Below are 17,032 nucleotides of genomic sequence, written 5' to 3'. Positions count from 1 at the left end.
GCACTGACCCCATCTTTGGCCCTCCATCTTGTTTATGCCTGTGCCATGACCTCCCTGAGGCTTTGATTTCTAGGCCCCTTGGAGGTTAATGTATGTCCCGACCAGAATGTAGGAAGGCTTGTTTTGATCTTCTCTAAAGTGGCCTACAGAATGCACCACTATAGATGACAAGTAGTGCTACCTGATGTACAGGTGGGATCACTTTAGAGAACTAGTAGCAATGACTGCCACACAGGTGGCACCACTTTAGGTAACTACCCTTTGACGTCACTGCACTGCCTCTCACTCTATAAAAGCTGTGGGTTGAGGTCCCAGGTTGAGCCGGCGTACAGTTCCGTAGTACCTAGATTGTACATCTGCCCGATCCCCCCCTGTCAGTAAGTTACCCTGAATACATCTCTGTAAACAGCGTGGAGGGGCTTGATTTGTCTTTGTCTCAATATGCCTTGTCAGTTTGGGGGATCCTTTACCCTCTCTCCTCCACCTTCTGACATAGCTGATGGGTAGATATCTAGAACCAAATGAGGTAATCTATAGAAGGTGCCACACATAGTGTCTGTCACGTATTTGCCTAATCAATATGATTCTCCCTTGTCCTCTATTTCATCTATAGAGCAATAAATAATTCCATATTTTTGTCTTATAGATGTCACTTAGGAGGAATAGATGCCCAGGGGGTGGTCTGCCAATCACTTTACTGGCCCTTCAGGGCCTTTACAGGGTCTTCAGCTCTGCTCTCCCTGTTGCCACTTCTTTACCACATCAGGCACATCTCACTGTTGGGCCCCTTGCACTGGCTCTTTCTTCTGCCTGGAATGGTCTTCCCTAGACATCCACCTGAGTTACTGCCTCATTGTCTCCAAGTCATAGCTTAAAGATCGCCTTCTCAGTGGAGGCTTTTCTGACCATTTTATTTAAAATTGCACATATATACCTCTCCACCTTATTGCCTTCTGGGCTTGATTCCCTTGAATATATAATTTATGTTTTGTATTTATTATATGTGTCCTCCACCCCCTGTAATGTAAACTACATAAGGATAGAAATGTTTGCCCTTTCCCCCCCTACTGGCTTATTTTTATTATCTAGGACAATATGTGGTTTATAGTAGAAGCCTGTTAAATATGTGTTGAATAAATTAATGAATAAATAGATGGATGGTTTTCAAAATGAATGCTTTCAATAGAAAATTCAAAGAAGGTAAATATCACTGTGGAATGTGTTGAACTGAACATTCCATGGGATTGGATGGAAGATTGAAATATTACTATGAGTAGTGGTATCCTATTAGGATAGCTTAGTTTTCTGGACGGCAGTGGGAAAGCAGTGTAGCATGATTTTAAAAAAGCAAAACCAAACCAAAAAAAACCCCAATTATACCCATGATAGATAAATCGAAATGAATTTCAAAAGAAAAGGACTTGGACATCCAGTGATGTATCTACTCGTTGAAATCCCATAGCATTTTCTGTGACTACACTTAAAAAAGTGTAATGACTTATGCCTTGTTTTTTCCCCATTTCTATTTGTGTCGCATACAAACATATGGTATTGATTTAAGAAATTGAGCTCAGAATTCAAATAAAACTCAATTAGACTGAATCCAAATCTTGGCACCTCCACTTTCTTAAGTTCTGAAGCTTGGAAAAGTTAGCAAACTTCATAGGTTCCTCTTTTGTAAATAGGGATAATGTCAGTACCTACCTCATAGAGCCATCGTGATGGATTAAAGTGGTAAACCTGTGTGAAGGGTTTAGAACAGGCACCTGCCCCACAATATGTGCTCAGCTGGTGAGCTATTACAAATTTTATTGTTCTTACTCCCTGGTAGACTATAAGCTGCAGGAAAAAAAAAAATATATATATATATACACACAGATACACACACATGCATGCGTCTATATGTATACATATAGTATTAAATACATATATTTGATTTCTCTGTTCACAGATATTTTCCCATTGTGAAACTTGTTTGAGAGGGATTGAAAACGGGTAGAATCTTCCTAGAGGATTCATCCATGGTCTTAACACATAACATGAAGTGAAATGGATTTCTTAGATTACAATAATAAGGACTACTTTTCATTTGACAGCCTTGCAGGGCGTGAATGAAAACTGCTGTTTTAAAGTGGTTATGTTCTATGGATGAAACTGGTCTTATTGAATGCACTGATGAATGTTTTATGGTTTTATTACAGATTTAATCATAAATCATTTTTATGAATTAATGAAAAATAGTATTTGTAAAGGTTAATAAATTTCTTGACAAAAAATGTGTGTGTGTGTATATATATATATATATATATATATAATTATTGAATAAATAAATATAGCAGACACTACAATGGGAGGTAAGCCAGAAAAAACAAGGAGATGTTGTCAGTACTCAAGGAAATTAACAATATCACAAGGTAGAGAGGAAGTGATATGAAGAGGTAGGGAACATCTCAGTTTAAGGAGAATCATTAAAAGTGGCATTCTAAGGGGCACCTGGGTGGCTCAATTGGTTGAGCATCTGCCTCTTGATTTCGGCTCAGGTCATGATCTCACGGTTAGGGAGTTTGAGCTACAAGTTGGGCTATGTGCTGACAGCATGGAGCCTGCTTGAGACTCTCTTTCTCTCTCTCTGCCCCTCGCTTGCATGCTCTCTCTCTCTCCTCTCTCTCTCTCTCTCTCTCTCTCTCTCTCTCTCTCTCTCTCTCACACACACACACACAGATAAATAAATAAGCATTAAGAAAAGTGGTGTCATAAAACAAAGAGTGATGAGATGAAATGGCTTTAGATCTCCAAAAAATCATCTAAGAATCCCTCCCAATCTACTTACCTATAAATTAGCATTTATAGGTATGGTGATTTTAAAATATGTACACAAATTCTTTGATATCTCCATTTGAAGAAGCAGAACATATTCTCTCTTGGATCTAGTGAGTTGCTTTTGATAAATAGAATAAAGTGGAAAAAAACTACTGTTCTCAATCTAATCTTTAAAAACAAAATGATCCCACTTTTCACATATTCATGTTTTTTTCACCTCCTAAACCCTAAATTCCTCGAAATGATAGCCCTTGCCCAGATCTTCTGTGTATGCCTTAGAATCTAGCACATAGGTTAACCTGGCTGACTAAGCCCTCAGTCAGAGTATATTTGATTGGCTATCATCTCCATATTTTTATGAGGCTCTTCTTGATTAGAAAAATAACTTAATTATTTGAAATAATTTTTTTTAATCATTGTACAGAATTTTACCGAGCTAAAAATAGAGATCCGAAGAAGAATGGCAGAGAACTCCTATGGGATTCCGAAGGCTCCATCTCTAGATGTGACCATGTTCTGATCAGTTCGACATTGAAAGAATCATCCAGCTGGTTCATGGTAAGTCCGTGAGCTTGGTGGTACTGATCATATGATCTGAATCTCAGTTTCTTTTCCTGTTATGTGTGAATGATAAAAATAGGGTTATCTTGAGGAAACAGTAAGATTATCTCTGTGGAGTCCTTAATAAGTGTCAACAACTATTTTTATTTTTACCTTTCCCTTTTGTCCCATTTCCTCCACTAAAGGACATGTATTGACTTAGATGTTGCTTTAGACTTTTTTTAGTATTTCTTAACCATGGAAGACCTTTTGATACATGGAGAGGGCCTTAAATATATGCTACGTAAGGAAGAAAAGAACAGGGATAAAGGTATTCATATCAGCCCTACATAAAATCTGAAACAATGCAACCAGGAAGATGATATTTAATGTATTTCAAAGCCATAGCCAGTGACTGGAACAGACCAAGATGAGACCAAGAGAAGACATGATAACACATGGAGAGAAATTTCAGAGGAAAAAAAAAATCTTGCCCAAGGTTCTTATTCATGCAAAGTTGTAATCCCCTGGTCACCAGCATCTCAGAGGGATACAAGTAAACATGCAGCATACTATAGGGATATTTGCATTTTTGTATGAACAATGTTTTAATGATGTCACTGAGAAATGTTAACTAATTGCATTTTTAATTAGTTTTAGGGTATAGAAGAAGTAAAAGTGGTTATATTTAGAACTTATTTAATTAAAATGGATAAACTATATTTCACGTGCATAATATAGATAATCTCACTAGGTTCTACTCCTGGCTATACTACTGATTTAATTAATTGGGAGAACTGCAGCATATTAATGAGAAGAAAATAGAAACCATTGCCTTCTTCCTTTATTGTGATTGCAAGCCATTCCAGGTTCTGGATAAGTGGATAGTTGATATTGAAGGCAGGAAATGTTTATTATTCAGTGCAGCAGGCTGTGGTGACATTTCTTATCATTTCAGCATAACTGTGCCGGAGGGTCTGTAAATAGTATTTGCCAAAGGCAATTTTACACATTCATAATATTCTTTGATGTCTGGGCTGGGCCCAACTGACAGAGCCCCCGAGGCTATCTTTCTCCTCCTCCTCCTGCAGGCTGATAAACCAGTGTGTGGGTTTACAGAGAAACAAAACAAACTCAAGAAATTTCATTTAGTAATTTCTGAAATAAATTCACCTTAAGGAAGCCAATGCCTAGCAGATAGTGGCCATTTAATAAGTAGTTATTGAGTGAGGGGTGGTCCACTTGCATCCAGGTTATGGAGAATCATTTCAAGAGGGAAAATTTACCTGCAGGAAACATTCTGGGTAAATTTGATTTTATGCTGCTTCTGCGTAGGAAAGAGAAGATGAGAAAATGTGAAACCCTCATTCTCAGCAATATGAATAATAGTTAATAATGAATTAACATTTATTGCATTCTTACTCTGTTCACCAGTTGAGGAAACTTTTGTACATTTACTCATTTATCACAGCAGTAGACTTATATAAGATTGATGAGAAAACTGAGTCACAGATTAGCCAAGAGCACACAGCTAGTAAGTAATAGCACATTAAAAAAATAAAACACTAGGGGCACCTGGGTGACTGAGTTGGTCAAGCATCCAACTCTTGGTTTCGGCTTAGGTCATGATCTCTTGGTTCCTGAGTCAACCCCCACATAGGGCTCTGCCCTGACAGGGTAGATCCCACTTGGGATTCTCTCTCCCTCTCTCTCTGGCCCTCCCCTGCTCCTGCTCTTTCACTCTCTCTCTCTCAAAATAAATAAATAAACTTAAAAAAAATCATAGTCTATTAAAAAAAAATTAAATAGGGCTCCTAGGTGTCTCAGTTGGTTAAGCTTCTGACTTTGGCTCAGGTCATGATCTTCCAGTTTGTGAGTTCCAGCCCCACGTGGGGCTCTGTGCTGACATCTCAGAGCCTGCTTCAGATTCTGTGTCTCTTTCTCTCTCTCCCCACCCCCTGCTCACATTCTGTCTCTCTCTCTCTCAAAAATAAAGGTTTAATAAATAAATAAATAAGACACTAGACATATTTCCTATCATTTACAATACCACTATTTGTTCAGGCTCCAAATAACCCTATCTACCACCTCTGACCCAGGAAGTACCCATAAAATTACCCTGTACATTTTCTTTCTAAAACATACAGTTTTATGAAATTATTATATTCATATAATTAGGTTTTTTGTTGTTTTTCCATTTATGTTTATTATTTGTCTCTATCAATTACAATATAGGTGATTTGCATTCTCATCTTCTGCGCGTATTTATTTCATATCCCTCTGCGAGTTTAATTTTTAAAAGTCTGACATCCATAATGAGATAATAGTTCTGCTTTTTTTTTTTTTCTTGAATGATGTCCAGTCTCTTCAACCTGGCACTCAAGGCAATCTGTCATGTGATACCTTTTTATCTTTTCAAACCTGCCTCCTTCTAGTGCAAAACATCCTTGCTCTCTCCCTGTTGATTGGTATATCCTCCGCCTCCTTCATCCATGGTGTGCACAGTCTTCTCTCTTTTGGCACCAACAGCCCTATTCCCACCTGCATGTTTGAACATAATTCTTCTTTCAAAGATGCAACCATAGCCAAGCTCTCATTCCTGTTGATTTCATTAATATTCGTCATCATCTTCTCTTTGAGCCTGTGGTTCCAAGTTTCTTTCCCTTCAGCCATCACTTTGTAGCTTCATGCCTTGTACTTTGGTAGTGCCACATGAGTAAATTTAAGTCTCAAACAAAATATCCTGTACCAGTTAGGTTTTCGCTCCACTGTATCTCTTGCAGTGTTGGACATAGACTATGTTACAAGTAAATAATAGACTAATAGCTACCTATACTGCTCATGCAGTCCATTGCTAGGTAATGAAAAATGATTATTCCGATTAATATAAAGGATGTTGTGCTGTCCTGCCTGGACTTCGCGTCAGGAATGATGATCTTTTTCTCCCAGCTGCTAAGAATGCAGTGGGAAGAGAACTTTGACTACTGGCCCATTTCAGAGATTGCCTCTACTGAAGAGACCCCACCCTGCCTGATTCTCTGTGCCCCTTCCTGGGATGCCAATATCCATGACTGCTTTACATGGGAGTATAAAAGCCTGACACCATCGCTCCACTGAGAACAACTCTGAAGCGTCATTCATGCTTCAGAGCTCCCCATAGAGTGACCTACAGCTGCCACTGAGGCTGCATGGCAGCCCAAGTTCTTCTGTCAAATTCTGCTTCCTCCCCTTCTGCAGATTTTCCCAAGCCCACTCCTGAAAGAACTTCCTACATTTTAAACCTCTCAGAGTCCATGGGGGCACGTGGGTGGCTCAATTAGTTGAGCATCTGACTTTGGCTCAGGTTATGATCTCATAGTTTGAGTTCAAGCCCTATGCTCACAGAGCCCACTTCAGATCCTCTGTCCCCTGTCTCTGCCCCTCCCCTGTTTTCACTCTCAGAAAAAAAAAATTATATATATATATATGGCTCTTCAGAATCTGTTTTGCAGAGAACCCAAGTAGTAATACTCACTAATCATACATTCCATGATCACACATTTTTTTTTCTAATGAAGATTAGGGGATATGGATGAAAAGTAGTAAGAGAGAGAATCAAAAAAGACAATGAGGGGGAATCAGTGAACTTCTCTTTGCATATCGTGGAGAGTTTCTGTTTCGTTTTCCTTATTCATTGGATCGTTTGCCTTAGACAATTTTGCTCTGCTTTTTAAAAATTATTATCCCTATACGTGTAGATGATGAACATTGTCTTTAGAAAATGATGCATAGGAATATCTGAGAGGAAGAAAATTAAAAAGACAATTTAGGTTGAACTTCACAGTTGTGGTGAATGAAATGGGGACACAGTGCCAGGCCACTCAATCTCTAGCCTCAAGGAGAGCTGATTCTGTCTTTTATTTTATCCAAGAAAAAGTAGGGAACATACTAGAATCGCCTGAGAATGCTCCCTTTATTTATGTATTTTCAGAAGCCCAAACTTGAACACTCAGAATGCCCTAAAATAGGAAGAGTATGTCATTCCTTTATCTGAGACCCAAATACCAGCTGTTTTGAAGGCTCCAGCAGCATACATCATCATGCATTTGCCCCTTCAGTGAAATCAGCTGTGTGCAGTCACTCTCACAGCCCCGACTAATTGGCTCCATCCTTCCAATAAGGGCCTTTGCCAATGGTGCCACTCTTCAATTTTATAAACATTCAAAAATATTAAGTCAAGTTGGCCAGCTTCTTAGCAACCATCTCTGCAAAAATGAACACCTTTGATGGTGAGAACAAGCATTTCAACCCCTTGAAAATAACAGTGAGGTGTTTTTTTTTTTCCTACTCTCCCTCCCCAATGAATATTAAGCCTCTTTTTCTTGAAAAGAAAGAACAAATCAAGCACAGAATTTTCATTCCTCAACTTCATGTCAGTGACAATGGCGCGTTGGTGTGTCTTTGGGGGCTGCCTTGATGCTTATTTTTTCCTTCTGAGCAAAACTGCATTAGACCAAAAAAAATGCCCCTGAGATTTAATTATCTTTCTATATTATTTTTCACTACAAAGACACTTACTCTTTTATTGTGTTGCTATGTTGGAAAAAAAAAGTCTATAATAGATGCAATTTTTTTTTTCTAATGGTAAAGGCAGTATCACTTCAAAGATGGAGAGCTTGCCTTTTTTGTGTTTGACAAAAGGAGCTTAGTGCTTTGAATAATTTCAAGGTGACATGAAAGTTGGTGGTCAAGATGGCTATAGAAAATAAAGGAGTCAGGAATTTGGGGTATTGTCCCTTCAGATGCCTCATAATTTTGCCTGTTTTTAGGTCTATAATGATTGCTGGTAACACAAACTGTATGTATTATTCAAAAGAGCTCTTTTCTATAAAAATAATAAATTGTTTTCATGGACCTACAGGACAGGGATAACAATGGACATCAGAAAGAGATAGAAGCCAAGGACTGTAACATGACAGGGACCCGAGGAAATCCTCTTCTGGATCTTTGATCTCTGCTTCTCTTTGTACATCTGTTGTTGTTTTCATTTCTCTTTCTTACCAGGTTTCCCAGTGCACCTGGTGGGGTATAACTGCCATCAAACATGGCTAGGTTTATGATTTCACCACTCAGCCAGACTGAGACTCTCCTATTCCTTCAGTTTTAAATTTTCAGGGAAGACTTTTGCTTGATCCAATCTAGAGTGTCTATTGTCTCCCTGTTGTCCAGGAATTATATCAGAGTCAGTCATGCTGGAAAATCATGGCTGGTCCCTTCTCAATCATGTGGATAAAGAGAAGGGGACATATTCAAACAAGTAACCAGGACAGTTACCTGAAAAGTAGCGGTTGTATTTGTATTACTGTTTGTAGCATGATGGTCAACTATGAATCTGAAAATAGGAAAGACATAGGAAGAAATGTTTGAGGTAAAGGCTAAATGGCTCAATTTTTTAGTTTGAGCAATATATGTTTGAATTTGGCATTAGCCTATTAGGGGAAGCATCTGGATACTTAATTGTTAATTAATTCACTTTGTGTTCCCCTGTTTATTCATTCATGTATCTATTCACATGCTGAAAGTCCTTTTGTGTGTTTATTGAAGGGATATAGAATTAGAAGTGTATCGGAGCATTTACATAAGAAATACATCCAGAAAATATCTCAAGGATAGTGGGTATGTTGGGCAGAGTATGCTGGCTACTAATGCAGACACATACGCACACACAGTCACAATGGCTCAACACAAAAACTCTTTATTAAAGATGGGGAGGCGTTTTCTTTATGCTGATACTTAGAGACTCAGGCTCCTTCTCATGAGTAGGCCATTCCTTAGACTGCCAGAATGTTCTGCTGGTCCTCTGCATCTGATCAGCTGATGAATGAAGACAGACAATGCGAGGATTTCATGAAAATCTTTAAGGACCAGATCTAGAAATGGCATGCTTTACCCCTTGCCGCATTCCTTAAATAGCTGGACCTAAGTCCTAAGGGGTCTTTGATATGGAATCACACAGGAAGAAAAAAGATGAGTTCTGCATTTAGTCCCTGAGCAAGGGAGTCTCCTGCTCTGGGCCAGGCCTTTTATTCTTCTTATTTTTTAAATGTTTGTTTATTTATTTTTGAGGCAGAGAGAATGAGCAAGGGGCGGGGGAGGGGGGGGCGTGGAGGGGTGGAGAGAGAGGGAAAGAGAATCCCAAGGAGGCTCCGCTCTGTCAGCACAGAGCCCAACATGGGTCTTGAACTCAAGAATTGTGAGATATGACCTGAGCCAAAACCAAGAGTCAGAGGCTTAACCAACTGAGCCACCCAAGTGCTCCTGGGCCAGGCCTTTTAGACAGATAGTCTCAGGATTTCCTCCAGTTGCACCACCCCCTCTGGGATATGAGACTAAAGGGCCAAGATCCATGGGTGCCTGGGAAGTCGGAGTTCTCAGGAAACAAATCCTTGTAATTATTTCCAGGTGCAGCTTGGTTGCTCTTCTCTGGGTTCACCTTCCAAAGGTCCCATCTACACATCCTTAGGTGTCAGGCATAGCCAAGTACTGGCCATTTGTGAGGCATTTGGACAAAACTTGCATGAGCAGAAATGGGTGTGCATGGTGCCTCTTGTAGTGCAGGATGAAGCTTGGGCCGGCTGGAAAGGGGGAGGCCATGGTAGAGGGATGAGGGCCTGGGCCTAGGTCTTTCCATGTGTTTCTAGCATGAAACTCTGAGGAATTCCAAAAGTCTAAATTCAAACCTACCTTTCCATGTTTTTATGAATGTACTTGATAATGCAGGAAGCTAGAATATATTTTACTTGGCAGGTTGTCAGCTTGGTTTATAACGTTTAAACACTGAGATGTGTGGTATGTGGGCCTCCACTATGTTCTTGTCCCCAGCCTGGACAGTATTAAGGATGCTCCTTGTGGTGAGCTGTGGCAGCCTCTGACACCATGCATGACCAGGGTGATTTTATGCTCCGCTTTGTATGTTTCTCAAAGGAAGGAGAAACTTAAAATAGTTCACTTCTATTAGACAAAAATAAAAATTTAATTGCTGTGTTTCACCAAGTCTTATTCAATGGACCATTTCTGCCTGTATTACCCTAAGCACTAATAAACTCTAGGAAGTTACTAATAAACACTCTGGTTTCATTTAATAATAGCTACTCTTTTTTTCCCCTCAACTCCTAGTATGTGCTGGACACTGCTATTAATGTGTTATCTCATTTAATTCTAACAATTCTTTTAGTTATTATCCCTATTTGACAGATAAGGAAACATAAGCTGAGAAAGGACCTCACAGATTTAAAATTCAAATGCAGGTTGGCTTTCATGAAAAGTTTGCCTTCTTGGGGTACTTGGGTGGCTCAGTTGGTTGAGCGCCTGACTTCGGCTCTAGTCATGATCTCACAGTCCGTGGGTTTGAGCCCCACGTTGGGCTCTATGCTGACAGCATGGAGTCTGTTTCAGATTCTGTGTCTCCCTCTCTCTCTGCCCCTCCCCTGCTCATTCTCTCTCTCTCTCTCTCTCTCTCTCTCTCTCTCTCTCAAAGATAAACATTAAAGAAAATGTTAAAAAAAAAAAGTTTGCCTTCTTTCCAGCAATGGCACACAAATGTTTCAGATTAGAATGCATCGCAGGTATGAGAAGGGCCAGTCCCCCCCATGCCCATTTTGATTCTTGGATCGTCTCTGTCACAGTCCAAAAATACTTGACCTGTCTGGATAGAGACACTTCCGGTGACATGTTTCTTTATATATTAATAATTAATTAAATAAACACTAGGACCATTAGCATAGTAAAGCAATTTTTATTTTTATTTTTTTTATTTTAATCTTTTTATTTATTTTTGAGAGAGAGAGAGAGAGAGACAGACAGAGCATGAGCAGGGGAGGGCCAGAGAGAGAGGGAGACACAGAATCTGAAGAAGACTCCAGGCTCTAAGCTGTCAGCACAGAGCCAGATGCAGGGCTGGAACTTAGAAACCGTGAGATCATGACCTGAGCTGAAGTGGGCCACTTAACCGACTGAGCCATCCAGGTGTCCCTAAAGCGGTTTTTAACTTACAAGTTGGGATGCATTTATGTGTTTTTTTACAGTAAGAAAAAAAAATGCAGCCAAACCAATGGGACTTCTATGTAAATCACAGTTCATCTTATTTTTATTCCATGTAAAATTTTGAATATTCCAAGGCCAGGGGTCATGCACATGAATGTCCATTTGGGAAAAATAACTCTATTCAAAATTTAAAGATCTAAACTTGGTAAATTGTGTTTGTGTTTCCTTTGTTTTCCTGGGTGAGTAGAGAGATTGAGGAGACAGTTGGGCAGAACATGGAGATTTTTTTTTTTTCCACATGCAGCCTTAAACCAGTCCTCTCTGGAAACGGGTGTGTGTGTATATGTGTGTGTTTGTGTGTGTGTTGTTACTATAAGTAGCAGAATCTTTTAATTTATTATCCAGACTAGGACACTTTTGAGAATGAAATGGGGTGCTATTGATAATTATGCATAAACTGAAATAATCCCGGGAAAATGGAGTCCTGGTCCATCCTAGTCATAAATAAAAATGAATGGGCCAGGTTGCTTATTTATAGGACATTCTCAAGAAACCCAAATAAAAGGAGACACACAGATGAATAGCTGGCAGAGACAGAAGGTGGAGTGAATGGGCACAAAGAAATGTTTGGAGATGATGGGATTGTTCTATATCTTGATTGTGATCATGTGTTCATAACTGTATGTACTTTTCAGAACTCACAGAACTATGCACCAAAAGGGGGATTTTACTCTCTGTATAATTATACCTCAGTTACAAAAAGATAGCAGAGTGGGGCAGCTGGGTGGCTTATTCGGATGAGCATCCAACTTCAGTTCAGGTCATGATCTCACAGTTTGTGAGTTCAAGCCCCACATTGGGCTGACTTCTGTAGCCTGTCAGCACAGAGCCTGCTTTGGATCCCCTGTCCCCTCTCTCTGCCCCTTCCCTGCTTGCACTCTCTCATAAATAAACACTAAACAAAAAGTAGAGTTAAGAGATCCTATAAAAAGAATGGCAGAAACCTGAATTTAGAAAGATCCTTTCTTTTTTACTTTTGACTATAAAATGAAAAAGAAAAAGAGTATATGCCCTCTCAAGAAGAAACAAAATAAATGTAATAGTTATAAGCTCTGCTTTATGGCAAAGTTAAAGAATTAGCACCACTCAAGTCATTCTACAAGAGTAAAATCTGAAAAAAACAAAAACAAAAACCAAAAGAGGTTTCTTCCTCTATGACCACACACCACCACGTGGTGGCCAGGGGACATCATGGACTAACAGTCACCCTTGCGCTGTTGTACTCTGTGATGGGACAGAAGTGAGGTGGTCCTAGAGAGATAGGACCGAGGCATATCTGAGAAACGTGGCAGGTGGATATGGTGAAACTCAAGAATAAATAGTGGGAAAGAGTGCTCAGTGAACTATCTGGACAATTCTGATTTGTCCATGAGAAATATTTCAGACATCCCCTGAGTAAAAGCGTGAATAGTTGGGAGGACTGTTTTTACAGATGACTAAGGAAGCAGGATAAGAGTAGTTCAACACAGGCTCTTTACATTAACGTGAAGGCATTGATATCCACAGATTGGTGAAGTCAGCAATGCTTGACTTCTATAACACAGTACGTCAGGGAAGAGCATTTTAATTGTAGGACATCTTTCTAATAGCAGATATCATTTTCATGTTGGCAATAACACCACTACTCAATTTAAATAACAATAAGCTCCCTGATCCTTAAAAGAATGCTGTGTGTAATTAGCATTAGTTCAATTGTGACCCACGATTGCTTTATGCTATATTTTGTCCTATTTTTCTACTTCAAAAGAACCATGTCATTAATTTTCCTGTGGTGCACTGAGATCTCTGAGACCCATTACAGCTCTAAAATTCAAAGATGCTACAACTGAATTTGTATTTAAAAGTCCAAACCAACTTGGTGCCACCTACTGACATTAATGGAAGGCAACACACATGGTATTGGAAGAGCTTTAAGTTCTAGCCCTACCTCTTACTATGGGAACTTAATCCCCATTTCCACATGTGGAAATCCCTGGTATTTGCTTACTCTCCACATCTATTTTTTTAAAAAGAGGAAATCCCTGGTATTTTCCTACATGTGTAGGGGTGTTGTAGAGATAAAATGCAGAGATGAAATACCTATACTAGCCTTGGGTACATGGTGGACATTCAGTTGGTATGGACTATATGGTGTAAGGCCAGAAATAAAGATTCAGTATTATATGTGGCCTTGATATCTGAAACCACGAGGGTATGTATGACTAATCAACTGCTGTTGACCACATCGTTCCAGCTTTAGGTGTTGGGTGTGTGGTAAAGAAGAGGCAGTCAAATCAAACTTGTTACGGTTAAGTAACTGTACAGACTACAACAGGATACTGATCAATACAACTCCCTCTGGACTTGTGCTTCAAAACTTTACACTTTGATGATTTAGATTTCTACCTAAGAGGTTAGCTAAACATTATGGTTTACACGGAACTGTTTACGCCATAAGAACAAACTTTAACAGATTCACTTTGGGATACGTTAGTCATTCCCAAAGATTATTTTGGGGAGCCTAACATACAGCTGCAGCTTCTCCCTAAATTTTGAGGACTTTGGGAATATTTGAGGATTTTAGTAAGTTTATAGAAACTACTTAGGGATTTTTGCACATCCACTACCCAGACTAAACTGAGTGGAGATTGAAACGATAATCGCTAGAGATCAATAAAGATGGGGGGAGATTGCTGTGCCCCCAATGACTTACATAAAATCCAGATATCCCCAAGCCACATCAGCTATGAGTGCTAATAATGTTCTGTACTCACACACGTAAATCATTGTACACTGTTGTGGCCCCCACTTGATTAACTCAGGTCCATCACAAAATCCCCAGTGAATTGATGGCTTAAGGATTCTCTGGGATTATGTGACATGATTTTATCCTTCTCTGCTATCATTTCATAACTTTTCTTGGCCATTTAATATGTGATTGCTGCCACTGCTATTTCTGTCATTTTTTGCCTTGTTAATGCAAATTTCAAGGTTAGTAACTTCCAGTGTTTCTTTTTTTTTATTAAAAAAAAATTTTTTTTTTCAACATTTATTTATTTTTGGGACAGAGAGAGACAGAGCATGAACGGGGGAGGGGCAGAGAGAGAGGGAGACACAGAATCGGAAACAGGCTCCGGGCCATCAGCCCAGAGCCTGACGCGGGGCTCGAACTCACAGACCGCGAGATCGTGACCTGGCTGAAGTCGGACGCTTAACCGACTGCGCCACCCAGGCGCCCCTAATTTCCAGTGTTTCCAACCCTTATTGTATGGAGTTGAAACAGCCCTATTTCCCTTCTTTCTCTGGTGAAGTCCTACTAACTTGTGCAGGAAGACAATTTTGTTTTTTCCTCCCCCTCACTTTTTGCTTGTGTCCATCAGGCAAAAAGCACCTCAACAGCTCCCTTCCGACCACAGGCCTGGGCACCATCATGCTCTGCCCTTCGTTGTTTCTCCTTTTTTGGCAAGAATTGATAGTCATTTTCTTGTCACACTGACAAAAGTGTCCTAAGAAAACCAAATCCTCGATGTCAATCCATGCATTTTACCAAATACACACAGACATGTCTAAAATTTCAATTAGTCTCAGGCCAGGATCTTTAATTTATAAGATTGGGGTGGGGAAGAGAGAGAGAGCTCTGCAGCCTATGTGTTCATTCCAATATTCATTTCATTTCATTCATTCATTCATTCATTCATTCCATCAGTAAATACATATTGAGACCCTTCTTTGTAAGTTCTTTGTTAGGCACTAGAACATATTGGTAAACACAAATAGATCCCTATGTAATTTATGGTCCAGGGCAGTGGTTCTGGAATGAACCAGTGAATGGCTGCAACAGGGTCAAGTAAAGTATTGGCCAAAAGTATGTATTCCTGGACCAACCCCTGACGTACTGAATAAAAGTCTCTCTCGTATGGGCAGGACAGGATCTGCGAAGTAGGGTTTCCTTATTGAAAACAGAAGACTAATTAGAAAAATATCACAATTAGAATAGTTATGGAGCTCTTGGACAGAAAAGCTAAGAAGATTAGAATAAATAGCAGAAGTGAGGAGTTAGTTAAAGAGGAGATTTGAATCAGCCAAGCATGTTAACCACAGGAGGCTAATGAATAAATGGGGTCCTTCAGAAATTTCCCAGCAGAATCTGAGATATTCACTGATCTCAAGGTGGAGCAGGCCTTGCTGAGGCTTGGCAGTTTTAGTCCAATAATCTGGTGCCTGCATCCTAAGAAGTGGGCTTTGGGAAGAGGTCTTGAGATCAGGCTTGTTAAAGCACAGAGCATCGCCTGCCGTAGTGACTCTATCAGATCTATGACCTTCCTGTTTAGGCCAAAGGAAGGAATAGAAGTTCTAGGGAATGTATTCTGAGAGCCATCACTGATGCTTCTCCCCTCACCAGCTTGCAGCCCTGGCTGCCTCTCAGGCAAGACACCTGACTGATTTTTCTATCACTCTTTAATAGTTAATCCCCACCTTGTCAGTTAAAATATTTCAGTAACTCCCTTAGGCCAGATAAATCCAACTAAGTTTAAATTAGATGCCTCAGCAACATCAGTCATTGAAAAAGCTTCCAGATAGAGTAAGCCACACCATCTCCCTCATTATAGACAGAGGGTCTTGAATGAAACCCCTTAATGGGCCTTCATCATGGCTCTGGGGCAGAATGGGATACATTTGTATTACACTTCAGTCAGGATTTTTTTGATAACCCTTGGGAAGGATACATTTTACATTAACATGAAGCCTCAACATTTCTCAACACAGCTGTAAAATTCTGCTTTTAGCAGAATGCTGTTAGCAATGCAGAAATCTGATCATGTCACGCCTCTGCTAAAACACTTTCAAGGACTCTCACCACCTACTGAATTGTGTCCTACCTCCTCTGGCTAGAATAGAAAACCTACTGTAATTTAGTAAGACACTACTTTGCCAGTGTCACCTCCCCTTCACACCCCAAGCACTTTTACACCCGCAGCCAAACAGCTCTGTGTACTACTTTCGAGGACCTGCTTTCCTGAATCCTCTTCCCTGCTGGGCTCCAGTCTGCCTTCTGTTCTTCCAATTCTGTTTACCCACCCTTCCGAATCTTTTTCAAGTACCAGCTTCTCCATTTTGCCTTTCCATACCTGAATGTCTCCAACCTATAAATTCTCATAATATCCTTTACTTCCATTATCTGATCGTAAGTACACAAGTTGTAATTTAACAAAACCTTCCTTCTTGGTCCTGATCATATTCATCTTTGTATCGATCAGCTATGTCTAGATCAATGCCTTTCATTTACTGTCTTCTCAATAATACACTCTCATTTCATTGGATATAATTTGCCTTGTTCTTGCCTTTTTTGTCTCTTTCATATAGTGACTATTAAGTCCACTTGAGGGCCAATGAGAAAAGTGATCTTCAAACAAATGCCAAACCCTACTGTAAACTTTAGGGGAGTAAAGTTTGCTTTTGGCTAGGAGGATTAGAGAATATTTGTAAAGCACTTGGGAAGGGAAAATCTCTATGCTCCTGTTAATTGCCGTTATTATTAGTGATTTCCAAGTTGCAGGAAGTCTTAGAGGCTTAACTAACACTCACAAGGGAGTCTGCATGGTGCACTCAC

At 39.7% G+C, this 17,032-nt stretch overlaps 2 long non-coding RNA genes across 5 annotated transcripts in view; one reads left to right on the top strand and one right to left on the bottom strand.

Annotated features, from left to right (window-relative positions):
* LOC109492102 overlaps positions 1–17,032 on the top strand; it is a 1,189,585-nt gene that overhangs the window by 1,041,999 nt on the left and 130,554 nt on the right. For all 3 annotated transcript variants that reach the window (XR_006586544.1, XR_006586545.1, XR_006586543.1), the window contains one exon: positions 3,245–3,378. This is a non-coding gene — a long non-coding RNA (uncharacterized LOC109492102). The remainder of the gene's footprint in view (positions 1–3,244; positions 3,379–17,032) is intronic.
* The window catches only part of LOC109492101, a 52,191-nt gene continuing 38,369 nt past the window's right edge, over positions 3,211–17,032 (bottom strand). The window contains exons 3-4 of one of the 2 annotated variants that reach the window (XR_002736013.2): positions 4,534–4,687; positions 3,211–3,434 (exon numbers count right to left, since the gene is read on the bottom strand). This is a non-coding gene — a long non-coding RNA (uncharacterized LOC109492101). The remainder of the gene's footprint in view (positions 3,435–4,533; positions 4,688–17,032) is intronic. The other variant, XR_002145845.3, reaches the window with a different exon arrangement.

This window comes from Felis catus, chromosome D1, assembly GCF_018350175.1.
Source record: "Felis catus isolate Fca126 chromosome D1, F.catus_Fca126_mat1.0, whole genome shotgun sequence".
Classification (NCBI taxonomy): domain Eukaryota; kingdom Metazoa; phylum Chordata; class Mammalia; order Carnivora; family Felidae; genus Felis; species Felis catus.
This window is presented reverse-complemented; position numbering and strand designations above follow the sequence as displayed.